The sequence below is a fragment of the Poecilia mexicana genome, unplaced genomic scaffold, assembly GCF_051168715.1.
Source record: "Poecilia mexicana isolate PSO_F unplaced genomic scaffold, ASM5116871v1 scaffold_21, whole genome shotgun sequence".
NCBI classification, from domain to species: domain Eukaryota; kingdom Metazoa; phylum Chordata; class Actinopteri; order Cyprinodontiformes; family Poeciliidae; genus Poecilia; species Poecilia mexicana.
The window spans coordinates 1,348,303-1,356,548 of record NW_028263390.1 but is presented as its reverse complement, the minus strand read 5'-3'; the positions used below and the strand labels follow the sequence as shown (position 1 = coordinate 1,356,548).

Below are 8,246 nucleotides of genomic sequence, written 5' to 3'. Positions count from 1 at the left end.
ACTTAGATGACATCCTCATCTACTCAAGGACCCTTGTTGAGCACCAAAGACACGTCCGTCTAGTTCTCCAGAGGTTACTGGAGAACAAATTGTATGTGAAAGCCGAAAAATGTGAGTTCCACCGCCCATCAGTAACCTTTCTGGGGTACGTCCTTGAGAGCGGACAGGTCAGAGCGGCAGAGGACAAGATCAAAGCAGTTCTGGACTGGCCCCAGCCTGAAACGCGTAAACGACTCCGTTTCCTAGGCTTTGCCAACTTTTACAGAAGGTTCATCCGGAACTATAGCCAGATAGCCTCCCCCCTCACAGCTCTCACCTCCACTAAAAGGGTGTTTAGTTGGACTCCGCAAGCCGAGGCCACCTTCACTGAACTCAAGTCGCGGTTCTCCAAGGCCCCTGTCCTTGTTCAACCCGACCCAAGTAAGCAGATTGTAGTGGAGGTTGATGCCTCCGATACTGGGGTTGGGGCTGTCCTGTCCCAGATTACCGAGCATGATCAGAAATTACACCTGTGTGCTTTCTTTTCCCGCAGACTCTCTCCAGCTGAGAAATTATAATGTGGGAGACAGAGAATTGCTGGCCATAAAACTGGCTTTAGAAGAGTGGCGTCACTGGCTGGAGGGAGCAGAACACCCCGTTCTAGTTTGGACCGATCACAAAAACCTGTCCTACCTCCAATCAGCTAAAAGATCCAACCCACGCCAGTCTCGCTGGTCTCTGTTCTTCCCACGCTTTAACCTCTCCATTTCCTATCGTCCAGGTTCTAAGAACGTAAAGCCAGATGCTCTGTCCAGGATACATTCCCCTGACGATTCGGAGGAAAGCCTGGCTCCCATTCTCCCGCCTAGTTGCACGGTCGGAGTAGTAACGTGGGAGATGGAGGACATCATCCGCCAAGCGCACCAAACCGAGCCTCCTCCTGAATCCTGCCCTCCAGGTAAACTGTACGTTCCCTCCGCTGTCCGTGCCCGCTTCCTACAATGGATTCATGCCTCTAAGTTCTCTGCTCACCCTGGAGTCAGTCGCACCATAGGGTTGGTCAATCGCAGGTTTTGGTGGGGATCGATACACAAGGACGTTAAGGAGTCTGTCTCCGCCTGCTCAGTCTGTGCACGCAACAAGTCGTCCAACTGACCCCCTGCGGGCCTCCTGCAGCCGTTACCCATCCCAAAACGACCATGGTCCCACATCGCTGTCGACTTCGTTACCGGACTCCCAGTGTCCAAAGGTATGACCACCATTCTCACCATCATTGACCGTTTTTCCAAAGCCTGTCATCTCGTTCCCCTGCGCAAACTACCCACCGCTGCTCAGACAGCTAAGCTACTTATTAAGCATGTTTTCAAGCTGCATGGGATACCCTGATGATTGGGCCCCAACACCTTCCGTGGGTAGAGTATGCGCATAACTGCCACACTTCTGCAGCTACTGGTCTCTCTCCTTTTGAAATAGTCCTGGGATACCAACCTCCTCTCCTCTCGTCTGACGAAAGCGACATCTCGGTCACGTCAGTCCAGCATCACATCCGCAGAAGTCACAAGGGCTGGAATGACACAATCTCCGCCCTCAACAACTCATCCGCTATTAATAAACGACTCGCTGACCGACGTCGGATCCCTGCCCCGACCTACTCCGTTGGTCAGAAGGTATGGTTATCGACACGTGACGTTCCCCTCAAATCTATGTCCAAGAAGTTGTCCCCCAGGTTCATCGGTCCATTTGAGATACTGGCGCGATCCTGGGTCCCTGGATCGTTTATTATGGATAACACCCTCATTAGGGATTTTTGGGACTCTCAGCCCTCGTCCTCTGCTCGGCCGCCAGGTGGCGTCCGTTGAGGGGGGGGGTATTGTCAGGGTCTGCGTTCTTCCCTATTTTATTTTGTTTTTCTTTTGGGTTTGAGTTTTTACTGCCATTGGAACCGGCATCCCTCATGACATCCACCAGATGTCTCCAACATGCAGAGCCCCTGAGAAGCTGCTGAGTTCAACACGTTTACACACCTGCTGCTTGTTTTGGAGGGCGTGGATTATGGATTTGAGCAGCAGCTCCTCTTTTTCTCATCGCCTGAGTGTTTGCTTACTTCGGTAATTACTCGTTCCAGAGATGGGCCCTCTGTGGTCTGCTCCGCTCTAACTCTTCGTTGTCTTCCTCGTCAGATATCCTGCTGTCCTCTCGCGGTTCTGGTGAAGAACAGTCCTCCCCGGATTCCGAGTGAGTCTGTGTTCCCCTTGTTGTGGATTACCTACCTCCTGTGTCCTCCCTCGACGCTGTCGGTGTCACCAGTCAGACGCCACTCCTCGTGTGCTCACCTTTTCCCCTCGTCGGTCCCTCTCCGGTGGATTCCCCTTCGGAAGCGTCCGGGTCAGGTGGCCCAAGCCTGAATCCAGCCGGAGAAAGAATACCATCGAACCACAGTCTAAGCCGTCCTGCCAGCGGTAACAAACCTGTCCGCTCTCCAACGAAACCTACCGCCGAGGTCGCGGCTCATGTTTCATCTCCTTCCTTCCAAGTAAGAAAGACCCTGGATTATTTCCTGAAAGAATCTCACCTTGCTATTCTAACCCTGCTTCTCCTGTTGGCAGTAAGACGACCCAGTCATCAGCTCCAGTACTCGCTTCCTGACTCCTCCCCTGACTTCAATAAAACTTATTATTGTACACTTTATCGATCTCTTCTGCTTGTGTTCTTGCATGTGGGTTCGTAAACTGAAAACCGACATGACACTTTTTGGTTTAATATTCTTTTCAAATTTGACCTAAACAACGATTTTGACTCATGTGAATAGCACTTAGTATCTTAAGACTTTTTGTAGCATTTCCACTTTACAGTGAAAATAATCATAGGTTGCAGCTTTTAGAGCATTTGCTTTCACATCTGTTCAGATAAAGTTCTTTAGGCTGATTAATTGGGGTGCTGAATAAAAGTTGTTAAAGGGAATTGAAGTTCTGAGGTGAGGAAAGATGTAAAGCAAGTCATTTAATTGAATATTGAATAGTCTCAGATGGATGTCTTATGTTGGTGACCATCCTGTAAGCAACACTAATTAAAAATGTTTTTTTGTCTGGGGACCCGTTGCAGCTCCTTTTAAGCCAAGCTCCTCTATTGAAAGTGGAAGTTTCACTAAACATTTAAAACCTCATTAGAATGCAGTCGGTTCACTCTGTCCTGAGGACCGAAAACTTTTCAGCATTTTTCATAAAAGAACACAACTTTTCCCTTTAAATTTTATTAGTACTACAGTACTCATAATCATTCTAAATTATGAGTACCTTAGGTGTTTCAAATGAAACTCAATTTGATTTCAGTTTAATAATACACTGCACGGACAATTTCACTGACAAATTCATAATACTTTGCTGCTATTAGTTGTAATTTGTCACATTTCAGTTTTAAAGCATTAAGAATCAGATTTAAAATATAATTTTAAAATGATAATTCGGAAGATGTAAAGGAAAGACAACCAACAGACTGCATCAAAAGATGAATTCAGTTGAGCCTCTAGAATATTGTCCCAAAATCAAGAGATTTCTGTGCAACAGCAGCAAAGTGACAGACCAATAGATTGAAGCATAAGGTCAAATATAAAATATATGAAAACAGAATGAGAAATTTGAAATTATAAGCAATAATTTTAAAATCAGTTCTACAAAGTTATTAAAAATAGCTGCTCTGATCCAAAGAAATGTGCTGGTCCAAATATGAATATGCATGTCTATCTGATCATTAAAGACAATTTACAATAAGTTATAACCTTTAGGAGACATGACATTAGTTTTTATAGCCGGTCTGATGACCCTGTTCTATTTTGCTCTTTCTCCTAATTACTCCAAACCATTGTTTTACTGTTTATCTGTACTTTAGACATAGGCACAGAATTTCCTTTTGTTCAGACATTGAAGTTTTGCTAACTGGTGAAGACAACCGGAGAGAGAAACTTAACGTTTGGGATCTCTGAGCACTGGCAATGAAACCTTAAGGTCAAAATAGTTAACCAAACAACATGAAAATATACAAAACATGCATTTTATCATCTGACAAACATTACCAGAGACTGGGATTCTCTCCAGTCTCTGGAGAGACTGGGAGAGAACTTAACTCTTTATGTTAGCTGGAATAAACTTAGCTCTTTATGTTAGCCCAACATAAAGAGCTAAGTTTATGTTGTCCTGTCTTGTAGAATACCTTAAAGGCTTAGTAATCTTAGTGAACATTAACTTGTGTGTTTGAAGAGAGTAAAAAAAATATTTGCAAACAATTTTTCCTATTGCTCTGGCATTTAAAAAACAGAAACAATTTAGGTTATCTTTACAGTCCTAAACTAGGAAAGATTTTGTCTGATTTTATTTAATACGCTGAGGAAACACTGAATACTTCTATACCACTTATATATCTAGTTACAACTGCTGACTCTTGGGTATCCTGAGCAATGCAACTCTAATGTTCCTATTAGGTTAACAAAATTAACCAAACAAGTTTCCTGTTTAAAGCATTTAACTATTTATTCTGTAATTTTTTTAAATAAACCCTTTGTAATTATTGAGCATAAATAAATGTCTATGGATAACAAAGCCTGATCTTCATCTGAAATGTAGCTGACAATTTTGTGCTATGAATCTTGACATCTTAGACTCACAGTCTAAGTTTCTTTTTCTTTCAGCCCTGACAAAAGAACAAAGATATATTTCTGCTGTCAAAAGCAAGAACACTGCCTGGGGCACAGCAACCCCTCCTGGCAAGGAAATAAAGATGTTTACTGTTGGGCCAAACTGGAGAATCTGGAGGAAAGAGCCTAGAATTTTATTTTTGACTGCACAGAGCCAAAGTGTCAACCTGTACCCTGACCGAAACAAAACTTTAATGAGCTTGGAGTGTTCACTCATCACCCCAGCTGTGTCTCCTTTCAGTCAGACAGGAGAAGAGTCTGGCCATAGCTACACTTCACTCTTCACACAACTGTTGTTTCTGAAGAACTCAGAAAGTTGCTCAGTTAATGTTCACCTATGGGAGAGCAGTCAGGTATTTTCACCTTATGTACACTCGGATGAAGCAGTCACTTACTGTCTGAATGCATCTGCAGAAAACCTGAGCAACATACAGCTGGATAAAAGGAATAACGAGATAGACTTTCTGTCATGGTTAGAAGTCAGTGGCTCTGACCTCTGTGTAATGATTTGCAGAAGTTTTTTCACTTTTCTCACTTTCCTGTGTGTAAATACCGAAGAGTTAAAAAAAAGAAAAAAAAAGAAAACAGTTCTTAAGATAGATTTACTTGTGAGTTTTCTTATTTTGGATGAGAACACAGCACCTTTATGACAAGTAAACTAAATGATATGAGCTCTTCTTTTGCCGAAGGCACAATATTTTTATTGGATCTTAAGAACAGACATGATTTGAAATCCTCCTCCCAGATAATGCTAGAAAGCAAACTTTTCCAGCTGAAGCAAATTAAGATGTTAGTGAAAATAAACTAACTCTTTTCGGAAAAGACTATTCTAGACAGAAATCTAAAAATAAATTGGTAACACTTTATTTGAAGGGGGTTGAATAAGACTGTCATGACACTGTCATAAACACCTGTCATGAACATGAATAAGCCTTCATGAATATTTATGACTGTTGTCATAAAGCGTCATTCAGTAAATTATGACACTTTTAATACAAAGTTGACATTATTCAAAATGTCGTTGTTATGACATCTTGACATTAACCAAGAAATCATTACTGATATAAATTTGTTCTAAAAGTATTACTGATTGCACTTTAAAAATTAGGTATCTTTATGTTACTAAAGTAAAATTTATAACAGTAATGATTTCTTGGTTAATGTCAAGATGTCATAACAAAGACATTTTGAATAATGTCAACTTTGTATTAAAAGTGTCATAATTTACCGAATGACGCTTTATGACAACGGTCATAAATATTCATGAAGGCTTATTCATGTTCCTGACAGGTGTTATGTCATGTTTATGACAGTGTCATGACAGTCTTATTCAACCCCCTTCAAATAAAGTGTTACCAATAAATTATTACGTTTGGTTTTTAAATAGCTAAAATCTCTCTTCCATCTCTTTGATTGCAGAAATGTTAATGTCTTAATAAAATAGTAAAGAAGGTTTTTTCAGTGCATTAATCTGCTCTGTGCCTCTGGTTAATGAGGTTTTATAGATCTGAGCTGGCATCAGTATCTTCAGTGTCATATCAGAACCCGCATGATGCTCAGATGACTGTAGAACAACAGCAGGAGGAGTCCAGAAATAAAGTTTGCTCTTTTTATTGACAGTTGAGAAATTTACCAGAATGTACATGTGTGGTCTCTGTAGACAAATCAGAATAATACAAACTAATTAGAACCCATGTTACATCATAAACAAAATAAATAAGTTGGCATATTACTTCAGACCGGTTGTTTAACCTTAACATCAGATATTATGAATTAACACACAGCATGCAGCTTTACAACAAAGACACATTCACACTCTATCATTATACAGGATGATAGCTTTACAACGATAATCATCATTGCATAGAAGCAGCAACACAATAACAGACGTACCTGCTAAACACTAGTCAGAAATTAAATCTTTTATTCTAGCCAATAGCCAACAGCTTCATTTAAATAGAACCATTTAAAGTTAGATAAAATCCTAATAACTAAATACACTCATGTCTTTGTACAGCTTACAGTTGTACAAACGCATATCTTAGAATTGTCATGACAGGTGAGTTTGTGGATGACAATGATAATGAGCTGGGAGGATGGATCATTTTAGACGGTTTTTTAACATAAAACTGAAAACTTACAAAAAGCAGGAAAAATGCAGTAAGCCAGGAAGAGAGAGCAGTGGGGAACTGGGAACTAGGAAAAACCAGGGAGTTTGCAGGAGGAATGAGCAAAGACTGAAAGCAGGTCTTTGCTGTCAGCTGACCTGAGTGCAATCGACCGTATTTAGGAGTGTTTGCAAAGACTCATTAAATAGACATTATTGTACTAATTTCTCCAAATCCTGTGGCTTATGTTGTCACAGAGAAAGTGTTTGAAAACAAAGCTGTGGAAGAATGTCACTGCTGGAGAGAGTGCACTCCTTCAAGGTTTCCAACATACACTGAAATATTCTAAGCATCAAATGTCTACATTCAGTCCCTCACTAAATCCCTACTCAAAGATTTAACTCACTATTAAACGGAAAACCTCTCATGAATTATTCAGGGATCGTTTCTAAAGCTTACCCCACACTGAACTAGAAGAGTAAGATCATTCACTTTAAGAAATACTTCGATCTGTTCACAATCATTCAAAATAAAGAATTTCTTATTACAGCATCTGGGTCAAAACACTGCATGTTCTGACAGTCTCAAAATAAATGGAGCAATAGATTAGACCTCAATGTAATGTCAAGCACCAGTCTCTTTCATCCTTAATGTCCTATAAGTGCTTTTTGAGTTTTTTTTTATTTAATATTTTTTTTATTTAATATATTTTGTGTATTTTTATTTTGCTATGTGTGTATCATGAGGTCTGCCTGTGCCCCTCAGCAATAATATTCAACTAACAATAACAATTTAGATAAATAAACTGATCTGGCTGCCTTCAAAGGATATGAATAGATTCTCACCTTGATGTGCCTCTGCCTCAGTTGTTCTGAAGCCCTGGCAAATTAATGCCACGGATATTTTTTTGAACATAGACTTGTTTGTGAAGAATATTGTTGAAGTTACACAAAAAACAATTTTATTTACTTTCATAACTGTCCTTCCAGTAGTGGGAAAAGCCTCTCCCCACCCCCTACCAGGTCCAACTGCAGAAAAAAACTCATGACTTTGAGTTTATCTGGCTGTCTAAATGCTGATCCTGTGGCGTATCAGACTAAATCCCAATACGCCACAGAAAATCTGCAGGTGGATCAGGAACCTGAACTGTTACCGTGACACACCTCAAAACTGTCTTAAGTTGTGGTTTGTGGTGGTGAGGTAGATGTGCTCGGACACAGGATGAGGTGCAAATGATGGTATTTAATGGCGGTCATCAGACAGAACACAAAGTCCAAGCAGCACAGATGAACAGCGGCAAAAGCTCTGAGTCTGGTTGCAACTGGTAATCATCAATGGTGGGAGTAACGAAGTACAAATACTTCGTATATATGGATGTGATGCTCTGAGCGTACAAGCACTTCGTTTCTTTACTTAAGTACAATTTTCGTGTATCTGTACTTTAATAATGGGTACTTTCTACTTTTATTCCA

At 40.7% G+C, this 8,246-nt stretch overlaps 1 long non-coding RNA gene across 1 annotated transcript; it reads left to right on the top strand.

The window, feature by feature from the left end:
* The first annotated feature begins 1,886 nt into the window (after positions 1-1,886).
* On the top strand, positions 1,887-2,667 carry LOC148152889 (uncharacterized). The gene is made up of 2 exons (XR_015761754.1): positions 1,887-2,087; positions 2,160-2,667. It is a non-coding gene; the product is annotated as an uncharacterized LOC148152889 (long non-coding RNA).
* Positions 2,668-8,246: the final 5,579 nt, after the last annotated feature.